This window comes from Dasypus novemcinctus, chromosome 21 (assembly GCF_030445035.2).
Source record: "Dasypus novemcinctus isolate mDasNov1 chromosome 21, mDasNov1.1.hap2, whole genome shotgun sequence".
NCBI lineage: Eukaryota > Metazoa > Chordata > Mammalia > Cingulata > Dasypodidae > Dasypus > Dasypus novemcinctus.
The window spans coordinates 78,976,735-78,989,855 of record NC_080693.1 but is presented as its reverse complement, the minus strand read 5'-3'; positions in this window follow the sequence as shown (position 1 = coordinate 78,989,855).

Genomic DNA, 13,121 nt, shown 5'->3' with positions numbered 1-13,121 from the left:
CTTTCTAATAGAATTGTTTTTGTTGTTTTTTCAGTGTTGAGCATTGAGAGTTTTTTATATATTCTGGACACAAGTTCTTTGTCGTGCATGTGGTTTGCAAACATTTCCTCACAGTCTGTGGCTTCTCTTCCTCCTGCTCACAGATCTTCCACGGTGCAAAAGTTTTAACCTTTGATGAAGTCTAGTTTATAATTTTTTTCTTTTATGGATTATGCCACTTGTGTCATGCCTAAGAAATCTTCACCTAGTCCTAGATTCCTAAAGTTTACTCCTATGTTTTCTTCTAAAATTTTTAGTTTTTATGTTTTAAATTTAAATTCATGAACCATGATCCACTGTGGATTAATTTTTGCAAAAGATGTTGTGGTAGTTTGGAGCTGCGTGTGCCCCAGATAAAAGGTTCTTAAATCTAGTCCATTCTTGTGAGTGTGAACTCATCGTAAGTAGGACCTTCTAATCAGGCTACTTCAGTTCAGGTATGGCCCACCTCATCAGGCTGGCAGGGGCAAAGCCAGCCACGGCACAGCCCCGAGACAGGAAGAACCAGCGTCTTGCATAAATCCCACACATAAAGGCCACAGAGGCATGAGGGCATCTCAGCAGGTGCCAGATGAACATAAGACCTCACACAGAGGCCAAGTGTCTCCCCCTCCCCATAGTACCCTGGCCCTACAGAAGCCTCCAGAACTAAGTTACAGCCCTGGGGATAAAGCAGGGGGAGACCTTGAATTCCCCAAGATTTCCCTCACCCAGTAGAATGTGGGATTGAAAATGAAAATGAGTTGCTATAGAAAAAAAGTAAAGCAACTTAATTTCTTACATTTCTGGATTTGTGGAGTGAGATTTGCCCCTGTTACACTTATATACAAGAATAGGATCTAAGATTTATTGGCCAGTTCAGAATTTCCTAGACTTGTGGGGAAAAAAATCCACCAGAAGGCTAAACCCAATACGGAAAATATCTGAATGGTTTAATATTGTTTTTTTTTTTCTTTTATATGCATTATTTTTTTTCCTTTTTTTAAATTGATTTTGTAAAAATATTACATTAAAAAAATATGAGGTCCCATTCAACCCCACCACCCCCACCCCATCACTCCCCCCCCAGCAACCCTCACTCGCATCATCATGACACATCCATTGCATTTGGTAAGCTCATCTCTGGGCATCTCTGTACCTCATGGTCAATGGTCCACATCATAGCCCATACTCTCCCCTATTCCATCCAGTGGGCCTTGGGAGGATTTACAATGTCCGGTGATTGCCCCTGAAGCACCATCCAGGGCAACTCCAAGTCCCAAAGGTGCCTCCACCTCTCATCTCTTCCTGCCATTCCCCATACCCATCAGCCACCATGTCCACTTTTCCCACTCCAATGCCACCTTTTCTCTGTGGACCTTGGATTGGTTGTGTCCGTTGCACCTCTATGTCAAGAGGAGGCTCAGATTCCACATGGATACTGGATGCAATCCTCCTGCTTTCAGTTGTAGGCACTCTAGGCTCCATGGTGTGGTGGTTGTCCTTCTTCAACTCCATCTTAGCTGAGTGAGGTGAGTCCAATAAATCAGATTGTAGGAGCTGGAGTCTGTTGAGGCTCAGGGCCTGGCTATCATATTGTCAGTCCAGAGATTCAAATCCCCTAAATATATCTTAAAGTCCAACACCAACTACAATTCCAGTAAAGTAGCATGAAAGTCTTATGAAAATTAATATTGTTTTGATTAAATAATAGAAGGGCAGTAAAATTTTGTTTCGAACAGTCTCTGTTGTTTCAGTGACTTGATGTTTCCATCTTCCTTCCCATTTTAAAAGAATGAAAATGAGGCTCAGCTCAGAAAACAGGAGACACCCCAATTTTGGCTGGTCCTAAAATATTATACAGTTAAGCTTGGGATCAAGTTACCTTCTAAGATCTGAACTGTTCTTCCATTCTCTTCTCCCCTCTGCCTTCATCCTCCACATGCCTTCATGTGTGTGTCTCTTCCGGGTATTTCATATAAATGCCGCATTTTGTTTATCCTCTCATCAGTTGATGAACATTTCGGTTGTTTCCACTTTTAGGTTTTGTGAATAGTGCTGCTACGAATATTCTTGCATAAGATTTTGTTTGAACATCAATTTCAGTTCTTTTGGGTGACACCTAGGAGTGGAATTGCTGGGTCATGTGGTAAGTCTATATTTAATTTTGTGAGGAACCACCACACTGAAACATTTCCATCACTCCAAAATGCGGACCTGCTGTTTTGTTATTCTCACTGACTTTTAGGCTTCACCTGTGGCAGGTGTGACCTTGGGAGGGTCCACCCTGTCATTTCTGGACTTAGGACCGAGTCTTCTGGATCCTTAAAAATGAGGGTGGGGGAAGCTTCAGAAACTGAGATAGCTCCACCAGTGTCCAAATAATGCCAGCCCCAGAGTGGGCTTCTGCTCGTGTCACCTTATCTCCCTTCCTCCCCTCATGGTTGTCCCAAGAACCCTAATACTCTTTTCACCTAATTCTAGAAATTAAGAAAGATCAAAGGAAGTAGGTGATAAGAAGTTTAAGGGATATCCTGGCAAGAAAAGTCTTGAATGCTCTGGCCAAAATTACTTGGAGTTCACCAGGACTCAGCGGTGCTGCTTCTTGTGGGCCAGTGGGGATGGGAGCCAGGGAGCCAGGACCACGGGGCTGCCCCCAGCTCTGCCCCTTCCTGGCCTCTCAGGTGAGTGGGGCTGTGGCTTGGGGAACCTGGAAGTGCAGGAAAAAGGGAGGGAAGCAGGGAAGTCCTCTCCTCTTTAGAGGATGTTAGGGTATTAGTTGGATATGTAGAATGTGACATCTATGTGGACGCTGAGGATGGAGACAGGAGACTTTCTCTTTTCTTCATATAAGCCTCAATCTGAGAGAATGAAGCAGGGGTGTCAATCTCAAAAGCCCAAGGTGTCAGATAGGTAGCCTGAACAGGTAAAGCAGCTGGGTGTAAGACAACAGAGAATGGTGGGGACTGTGGTGAGCTGGGACCTGCATTCATGCACCATGTTATTTTCAGACCTTCCTTTAAAAGGAGAAGTCAGAAGTGAAATTTCCTCATATTTACATATAGGCAACAGATTCCATTTTAAAAATCATCATCAAAACAAAACATGTTCATAAGCCCATGCAACTCTTGGATGCTAGTCTATGACCTCTTGAGTAAAGGATAGAAATTCAGTGGCTTCTGCCTAGTATTATATTTACACCAGAGGCCATCTGGTGTCCCCAGAGGCTTGGACAGTGACCTTCTAAGTGCACAGATGAACCAACAGAGATGACACATGCCAGCCCCAGGTGGCTACCAGGGGCAAATCCAACTCTGCTACCCAGCCTTGAGGCTGTGAGCCAGGTGGCTCTGCCCCTTCAGGTTTGTTATTCTTCATGTGACAGTTTTCAAACGTGGCTGCCAATTCTTTGACACTCCTTCCTTTAAGCGGGTTTATGTCCCTTCTCCTTGAGTCTCAATGAACTGTGACTGCTTCAATGATAAGACTACAGTGGTTTTTCTCAACCTTTTTTCCATATCACCTCCCTAAGGAGACTCTGGATATGTTTCCCCCAATCCACCCACCCCATAAAAATCTTAAAACCATAGACACTGTATATATGTTTATGTTTGTATTTATCTGTGCTTCACAAATAAAAAGAATAAGATTTGTTTTCCTTCACTAAGAACTGATTACACCCCTCCCTGAGAATGGTGCAAATGACAGCAGACTTCCAGGCTGGCTCAGAAGAAACCCTGCAGCTTCTTCCTTGGTCTCTTGAAAGTCTTGTTCTCTGCACACTCACACTCGGGATCCTCCCTCCTGAAACCCACCTGCCCATGAAGAAGCTACAAGCAGGATCTCATGTCAGCAAACCCATCCCAGCTCAGCCTTGGGTTTCCCAGCCCAGGCTCTTGACATGTGAGTGAAGACGCCTCCAGCAGATAGTGCTCAGCCACTTGAGGTGCCCCCCATCGTGTCTTCCCAACTGACATCCCAGATGTCAGAGACAAGCCATCCCTGCTGCACTCTGCCCGTATTCCTCACTGCAGAACCTGTGACATATAAAATGATGATTGTTTTATGTCATCAAGCAAGCACTAAGCAACAGGGGAAGGGATGTTCCAGCTCTCTCAATTCTTGGGTCAGGAAAGATGTTTAACAGGGTTGTGCACACCTTGACCTTACACCCCGCAGGCTGGGAATACAGTCGTTTGCTGCTGCTGCCGCTGCTGCCAATAGCCCGTCTGATTTACAGCAGAGAGGGCCGTGCAGCTGGAGCGCACACATTGTGGTCACGTGGGCCGTTTCCCTGGTGGCTGGTGGGACACAGCTTTACCCTTTCCTGACACGTAGAGCTGATGGAGCACTCCCTCACTCTCACCCCACATCTGGGGATGACCTCGAGCCAGGCTCTATCCAGGTTCATGCTTCTCCTTGCTTTCCACAGCACCCCTTGGGCCATCCTCCTTTCCTTTTGGGGCGGGGCTGGAGAGTCAGGCTTTAAGTCCAGGAGCTCCCGCTCCGTACCAGACTGGGAAGTGGTTGAGGGAGGACAAATCACACACCCTTCCCCACATTCTGCTGCCACCCCTAGCCCACCTGCCCTGGGATTATTACTGAGTTTGAAGTAAAGAAGGTGGAGCAAGCAACGGCAAAGTCCACATACCAAATAGAAGGCCTTCTGTGCAGGGAAGGCTAAGCATTGGCCTGGGGCCTCAGACAGAACCTGGCCCTCCTCCCATGTGATTTCCTCCATCACTAGCCCAGGTCAGATTTTCCCAGGATTCCAAAAGGCCGTGTCCTCAGGAGGTTCCTCAAGTGCCTCTCGGGCTCTCAGGGGACAGGCCTGCATACTCTGCCAATGACACCCTGCCTGGCGGTGCAGAGTCTAAGTCCACTGTAAACCTCCCCTAAATCCACTTGTATTAGGCCCAGGTACGTCATCCTGGCCCCACCTACCTCCAGGCCACACACAGGTGCTGCCCCTGAGCCCACTAAGGAGACTGTGTGCCACTGGCCTCTGACTGGGCCTTGAGGAAACCTGATTCCCAGGACCTGTCCTTTGGTTTTAGGACTAGGGGGGTGCAAATGTGGGATTGTGTTCTATTTGTTTCCAAGTGGCTGCAGGAAGGTGACAGATATTGGATGATGTAGGGAGCTCTGAGGTGTGATGTTGGAAGGAGGTAAAATATGCTGATCCAAGAAGGGCCATCGAGAGATCAGGGAATGACCCCAGAGAGACTCATGCCACTGGGCCTGGAGATGTGCAGCAGAGGAGGGATTGTGCAGACTTCCATCTTTTAAAATCCATTTGTATATTCAAAATGAGAAGTATGAAAGATAGTAATTTTATAGGGCTATTAAATTGGTTTCTACTCAGTCCTTCACTATCTGTTTTATGCATCTTTCCAGAGATATGCTCTGCCTATTAAGAATATGTATATACATATCCTACCCTTTCTGCACACAAAACAATATATTATCTATATCACTCTGCATCTTGTCAATTTTCACTTAAAATATTTTGAAACTAGTTGCATATCAGTACATATAGATTTTTGTTTTAATGCCACACAGTGTTCAATGGTATTATCACACCATAGTTCATTTAATCAGTTTCTAATGGTGAATACTTAGGATATTTCTATTTATTACTACAAAATATGCCATGCCAATATTGTTGCACATAGGCATTGTATACATTTGTGAGTGTATTTGTACAACAGATTTCTAGGATGAAAGAGCTGGATCAAAAAGTCTGTGCATTTTCAATGTTGGTCAATATTGCCAAAGAAATTGGACCAAGTTTTCTTCCCAGTTAAAATGCATGAGCATTGGTTTCCCCCATCCAACCTTGGGTATTATAAAATTTTTAGGTCTTTGCCAATCTGACAGTCAGGGGCAGGATACTGTATTTAAAACCTAGCCTCCTAGAGAGAGGAGATTGCTTCAGGGAAAGAGGATTAGAGAGAAAGAGGAAGCAAGCACATAGCAATAACCAGACTCTAAGGCAGAGGGCTCTAAGTACAGCAACCTCCTCGAACCCTGAAAACTGAGCTGAGGTGTGCTCTTGGGGCAAAGGGAATAAGATGTGGTGGGAGGTGTTCCAGGCAATAATATGTATCAACTGGATCAGCAACCCTCTCTGCCCCATGACTGCCCCACCTATGCTATTTGGCAAATCGCTAAACCTCATTCAAGTTAAAATAAAAAGTGAACCAGCACCTGTTCATAGCGATGGGGTAAAGGAGAGAAAAAGAATACAAGCAAAAGCCAGTTGAAAACATACATCATGAGAGGAAATACCCAAGGAGACAGAAGAGTTCAGATGAATAATTCCACTCAGTCTCAAAGGGATTAAAGACAGAATGATGTCTGAAAAAAGAGCTAAAAAAGAGATATACTGGTTCAAAAGAGAGATAAAATATGGAGAAAATAGCTGAGCAGGCAGAGTCCAGATAGAATGTAAGTGGAAGAGGAATAAAACAACTTTACAGCAAGGCATACCTTTGAAAACTGAAAACTGAACGAAAGAAAAGGCTTGCATAAGTAATTTTTTAAGAGTACATGGGGACTTCTGGGAAGATGGCTGACTAGAAAGGTACAGGACTCCTCTCTTTCAGAAAAATACCTAGAGTAAGGCTGAAACAGCCTGGAAAATGATCTTCTAGGGTTTAGGACACAGGTAAAGCCTGGACAAGGCCAAGAGAGAGCAGGACAAAGGAAGGGAATCACCGCGACAGAACTGAGTGGAAACAAGCAGCAACTACTGCCAGCACCATCCTCCACATTAGACATATTAGAACCCTCAGGCCTCTGGGCCTGTGGCTACAGACAAAGGGGGCTCCAGGGATCCACTACCCCAGGAAAGGGGAGAGAGAGGGACACAGCCTAAGGCTGATCCAGCTTCTGACCCACAAATTTGGTCTGCTGTGTCCCAGGAGCCCTTCCAGGCCAGTTGAGACCACACCGTGCTTTGCCCTGGGAGACTGCACAGGACTGGAGAAATCTGACCCTCTCAAACTCCCTCTCTCCTAGCCAGGACTGACTGTTGAAGACGCACCTCTTGAAGAAAAGGGAGAGAAAGAGACACAGCCCAAGGCTGACTCAGCTTTTGACTCAGAAATTTGGTCTGCTGTGTCCCAGGAGCCCTTCCAGCCCTGGTGGGCTGTGCCATTGTTTGCTTTGGGACCCAGCAAGGGACTAAAGATATATAACCCTCCCAATCTCCTCTACTAACCACTGAGGACACAGAGGGTAGTGGAAATATGTCCTACCTGGGAAAAGGGAGGGGGCTGCCAGGGAGGCCTGGAGAACTGTCTGTGAGAAATTTTGAATTAGGAGGCTCTTAGTCTCCAGGCAGGGAGCCCTAGTACTTTGATCCTGTCTGGATTGCAACAAATACTCTCTGACCAGGCGTTGAACTGAGAGCTGCTAAAGAGCGCCATCTGCTGACAGACCAAAGAAGTGTATGTGAGAAAATTAAAAATAAGTAAGAGAGGCTTTTTCTGGTCTTTTTAACTTCCCTCCCCAAGGCCCTAGGAAGCAGATCTTCAACCAATCACTGGGCCCAGAGCCCAGTTTTGTGCAAATAGCAAATAACAATCCAGGTTGAGCCCAGAATCAAAGACAAGTGGTAACACACAGCCTCCTGCCACTAAATCTCTACAAAAGAGAAAGAAATTGAGCATCTGAATAAACAACATCCTAATCAGATGCCTAGACATCAGCAAAATATTATGAGTTATGGAAAACATCTGTGGCTCAATTAGTTGGGCTCCTATCTACCATATGGGAAGCCCTCGGTTCGCATCCTGGGGCCTCCTTGTGAAGGCAGGCCCGTCCACACACTGCAGAGAGCTGCCGGCCTGCCAGTGCTGTGGAGTGCCACCCAGCCTGCCAGTGCCATGGAGTGCCGCCTGGCCAGCCAGTGCTGCGGACAGCCAACTCAGCAAGACGACCCAACAAAAAGGGAGACAAGCAAAAACTCAGAAGAGCGTGCAGTGAATGGACACAGAGAGCAGACAACAAGCAAGTCACAAGGGGGGAGGGAATAAATAAATAAATACATACACAGAAGAATGCACAGCAAATAGACACAGAGAGCAGACAGCAAGCAAAAAGCCACAAGGGGGGGATTTAAAAGATTATGAATTATACTAAGAAAATGTAAGACATGGCCCAGGAAAAGGAATATACCAAAGCCCCAGAAAAGACACAGGATTTGAGAGAACTAATTAGCAAGATGTGAACAAATTTCCAAAATAAAATTAATTAATTGAAAGACAATATGAGTAAAGAGATAAATGACATCAAGAAGATATTGTGTGAGTGCAAGGAAGAACTTGAAATCCTGAACAGAAAAGTAACAGAGCTCATAGGAATGAAAGACACAACAGGTAAGCTCAAAAACACATTAGAGACATATGACAGCAGACTTGAAATGATAGAAGAAAAAATAAGTGATACAGAAGACAGACCAGCTGAAATTGAAGAGAGAAAAGAACAGAGAGTGAAAAGAATGGAAAAATTGGGCTGGGATCCAGAGAGTTGAATGACAACACAAAATGTATATGTCATGGGAGTTCCAGAAGGAGAAGAGAAGGAAAAGGGGCAGAAAGAGTATTTGAGGAAATAATAGCTGAAAGTTTCCCAACTCTCATGGAGGAAATGAACTTACATGTCCAAGAAGCACACTGTACCCCAATCGGAATAAATCTGAATAGACCTACTCCAAGACACATACTACTCAGAATGTCAAGTGTCAAAGATAAAGAGAATATATTCAGAGCAGCAAGGGAGAAGCAAACCATCATGTACAAGGCCAGTAAGACATAGAGAAGATTTCTCATCAGAAACAATGGAAGTGAGAAGAAGGTATGATGCAATTAGGATACTGAAAGAGAGAAATTGCCAGCTGAGAATTCTTTATCCAGAAAAATTGTCCTTCAAATATAAAGGTGAGTATAAAATATTCACAAACAAATAGAAACTAAAAGAGCTTGCAAAAAAAAAATCCACCTTTGCCGTAAATATTAAAGGAAGTCTTAGAACCTGAAATAAAAATACAGGAGAGATCTGGAGAAGAGCATAGAAGGAAGAATGGAGAAAGGATAACCAAAGAGTATAAAGACAGACAAAAGTATGATGACATATGAAAACCAAAGAATAAAACTGTGAAAGTAAATAATGCATTTACAGTAATATCATTGAATGTGAATGGATTAAACTCCCTGAAGCAGTTTTATATAGTTATAAATTCCAAAATAGGTATTAGATTATGTTTGTAAACTGGTCTGTACCTCGGTATGATTAAATTATGATTAGGGCTTTGATTGGGCAATGTCAGTAGGGTGTTGAGTCCCCACCCCTTGGTGGGTGGGGACTCACAGATAAAAGGCATGGCAAGGGATAGAGTTGGAGGCATTTTGATGTTGGAGTTTTGATTTAGAGTTTGATGCTGGAGTCTTCAGCTGGAATCCTGGAAAGTAAGCACACAGAGGAACGAGAAGCAAGCCCCAGAGAGGACCTGAGCCAGGAGAAGAACATAGAGGAATGAAGATGGCTCCTTAGACATGGCAGAAACCCTGGGGAGAGAGACAGAGCCATTCACCTGATAGTCTACAGCTTACCTTGTAGAGAGAGGCAAAGCCTATAGAGCCTCATAGTCTCCTTGTGGAGAAAACAGAGAACCTGAGCCCAGAAAGAAGCAAGACCTGGGAAGAGAGGAACCCAGGAAGCCTGAACCCTGGCAGATGTTGCCAGCCATCTTGCTCCAACATGTGAAAATAGACTTTGGTGAGGGAAGTAACTTATGTTTTATGACCTGGTATCTGTAAGCTCCTACCCCAAATAAATATACTTTATGAAAGCCAGGAGATTTCTGATATTTTGCATGAGCACCAGCAGCCCTTTGGCTGACTAATATACTCCCCAATCAAAAGATACTGGCTGACAGAATGGATATGAAAACATGAGGGAAACGGACTTGGCCCAGTGGTTAGGGCGTCTGTCTACCACATGGGAGGTCCGCGGTTCAAACCCCAGGCCTCCTTGACCCGTGTGGAGCTGGCCCATGCGCAGTGCTGATGAGCGCAAGAAGTGCCGCGCCATGCAGCAGTGTCCCCCGCGTAGGGGAGCCCCACGCGCAAGGAGTGCACCCCGTAAGGAGAGCTGCCCAGCGCGAAAGAAAGTGCAGCCTGCCCAGGAATGGCGCCGCCCACACTTCCCTTGCCGCTGACGACAACAGAAGCGGACAAAGAAACAAGACGCAGCAAATAGACACAGAGAACAGACAACCGGGGAAGGGGGGAATTAAATTAAAAAATCTTTAAAAAAAAAACAAAAACAAAAAACATGAGCCATCCATATGCTGCTTACAAGAAACTCATCTTAGTTAGACCCAGGAATACAAACCAGCTAAAAGTGGAAGGTTGGAAAAAGATCCTCCATGCAAACAGTAACCAAAAAACAGCAGGGGTAGCTATACCAATATTGAACAAAACAGATTTTAAATGAAAAAAAGTTACAAGAGACACAGAAGGCCATTATATATTAATAAAATGGACAATCAACCAGGAAGATATAACAGTTATAAATATCTATGCACCTAACCCAGGTGCCCCAAAATATGTGAGACAAACTGGCAAAACTGAGGGGAGAAATAGATATTTCTACAATAACTGTTGGAGACTTCAACACCGCACTCACATCATTAGATAGAAGAACTAGACAGAAGATCAAAAGGGAAACAGAGAACTTGAATAGTAAGATAAATGAGTTAGACCTAACAGACATATACAGAATGCTGCACGCAAACTCAGTGGGTTATACATTCTTCTCAAATGCTCATAGATCTTTCTCCAGGATAGACCACATGTTAGTGCACAATGCAGCTCTCAATAAATATAAAAAGATTGAAATTATACAAAATGCCTTCTCAGATCATAATGGAATGAAACTGGAAATCAATAATAGACAGGAAAAAAGTAAATTTGCAAATGTGTGGAGGCTGAACAACACACTCCTAAATAATCAGTGGGTCAAAAAAGAAATTGCAAGTGAAATCAATATATTGAGACAAATGAAAATGAGAACACGACTTATCAAACCTTAGAGAATACAGCAAAGGCAGTCTTGAGAGGAAAATTTATAGTCCTAAACACCTATATTAAAAAAGAAGAAAGAGCTAAACTCAAAGATTTAATTGAACAACTAGAGAAACTAGAAAAAGAACAGGAAACCAATCCCAAAGCAAACAGAAAGAAAGAAATAATAAAGGTTAGAACAGAAATAAATGAAATGGAGAAAATCAACAAAACCAAAAGCTGGTTCTTTGAGAAGATCAATAAAATTGACAAAACCCTAGCTAGACTAACAGAGAAAAAAAGAGAGAAGATGCAAATAAATTCAATCAGAAATGAAGGGGGGGGGGATTATGATTGACCCCACAGAAATAAAAAGGATCATAACAGGATATTATGAGAAACTGTATACCAACAAACTAGACCTATACATGAAATGGACTAATTCCTAGAAATGCACAAACAACCTACACTGATGCTACAAGAACTTAACAAACCCATCACATTTAAAGAGATTGACTCCATCATCAATAATCTCCCAGCAAGAAAAGTCCAGGATGAGTTGGCATCACCAGTGAATTCTATCAAGCACTTAGGAAAGAATTAACACCAATCCTGTTTCAACTCTTCCAAAAAATTGACAAGTAGGGAAAATTACCCACCACATTTCATGAAGCCATCATCACCCTAATACCAAAGCCAAATAAAGACACTACAAGAAAAGAAAATTACATACCAGTCATGCTAAAGAACATAGATGCAAAAGTCCTCAACAAAATACTTGCAAACAGAATCCAACAGCATATCAAAAGACTTATACATCACGACCAAGTGGGATTTATCCCTGGTACTCAAGGCTGCTTCAACATAAGAAAATCAATCAATGTAATACACCACATTAACAAATTGAAGGAAAAAAACCCACACATGATCATCTCAATTGACAAAGAAAAGGCATTTGATGAAATCCAGCATTCTTTTTTGATAATAACAATTCAAAAGAAAGGAATAGAAGGAAAATTTCTCAATATGATAAAAGGCATATATGAAAAACCCACAGCCAACACTGTACTCAATGGGGAAAGGTTGAAAGCTTTCCCTCTAAGATCCAGAACAAGACAAGGATGTCCACTGTCACATTGTAATTCAATATTGCACTATAAGTTCTAGCTAGGGCAATTAGACAATAAAAATAACTGAAGGCATCCAAATAGGAAAAAAGGAAGTAAAACTCTCACTGTTTGCAGATGACATGATCCTGTATTTAGAAAATTTTGAAGTATACACAGCAAAGCTACTTCAGCTAATAAATGAGTTCAACAAAGTGGCAGGATACAAGATCAACATGCAAAAATCAACTTGAGGAGGAAATCGGGAAAAATTCTATTTATAATAGCAACAAAAAGACTCAAATACCTAGGACCTATAAGCAGAAAACTAAAAAACAATGCTAAAAGAAATAAAGATCTAAACAAATGGAAAGATACTCCATGTTCATGGACTGGAATAATAAATATTGTGAAGATGTCAATCTTACCCAAACGGATTCATAGATTCAGTGCAATACCAATCAAAATTTCAACAGTCTACTTTACAGAACTAGAAAAAGCAATTACAAAATTCATTTGGAAGGGAAAGTGTACCCAAACAGCCAAAAGCATTTTAAAATAGAAGAGCGATGTGGGAGGAATTTCCTTGCCTGACCTTGAAACATATTACAAAGTACAGTGGTCAAAACAGCATGGTACTGGCATAAAGATAGACACATTGATCAGTGGAATAGAACTGAGAGTCCAGAAATAAACCCTCATCTCTATGGCTAACTGGTTTTTGACAAACCTACCAAGTCCATGTTAACAGTCTCTTCAACAAATGGTGCTGGGAGAACTGGATATCTATAATCAAAAAAATAAAAGAGGACCCCTATCTCACTCTCTATACAATAATCAATTCAAAATGGATCAAAGACCTAAATGTAAAAGCCAGGACCATAAAACTACTAGAAGAAAATGTAAGGAAACATCTTCAAGACCT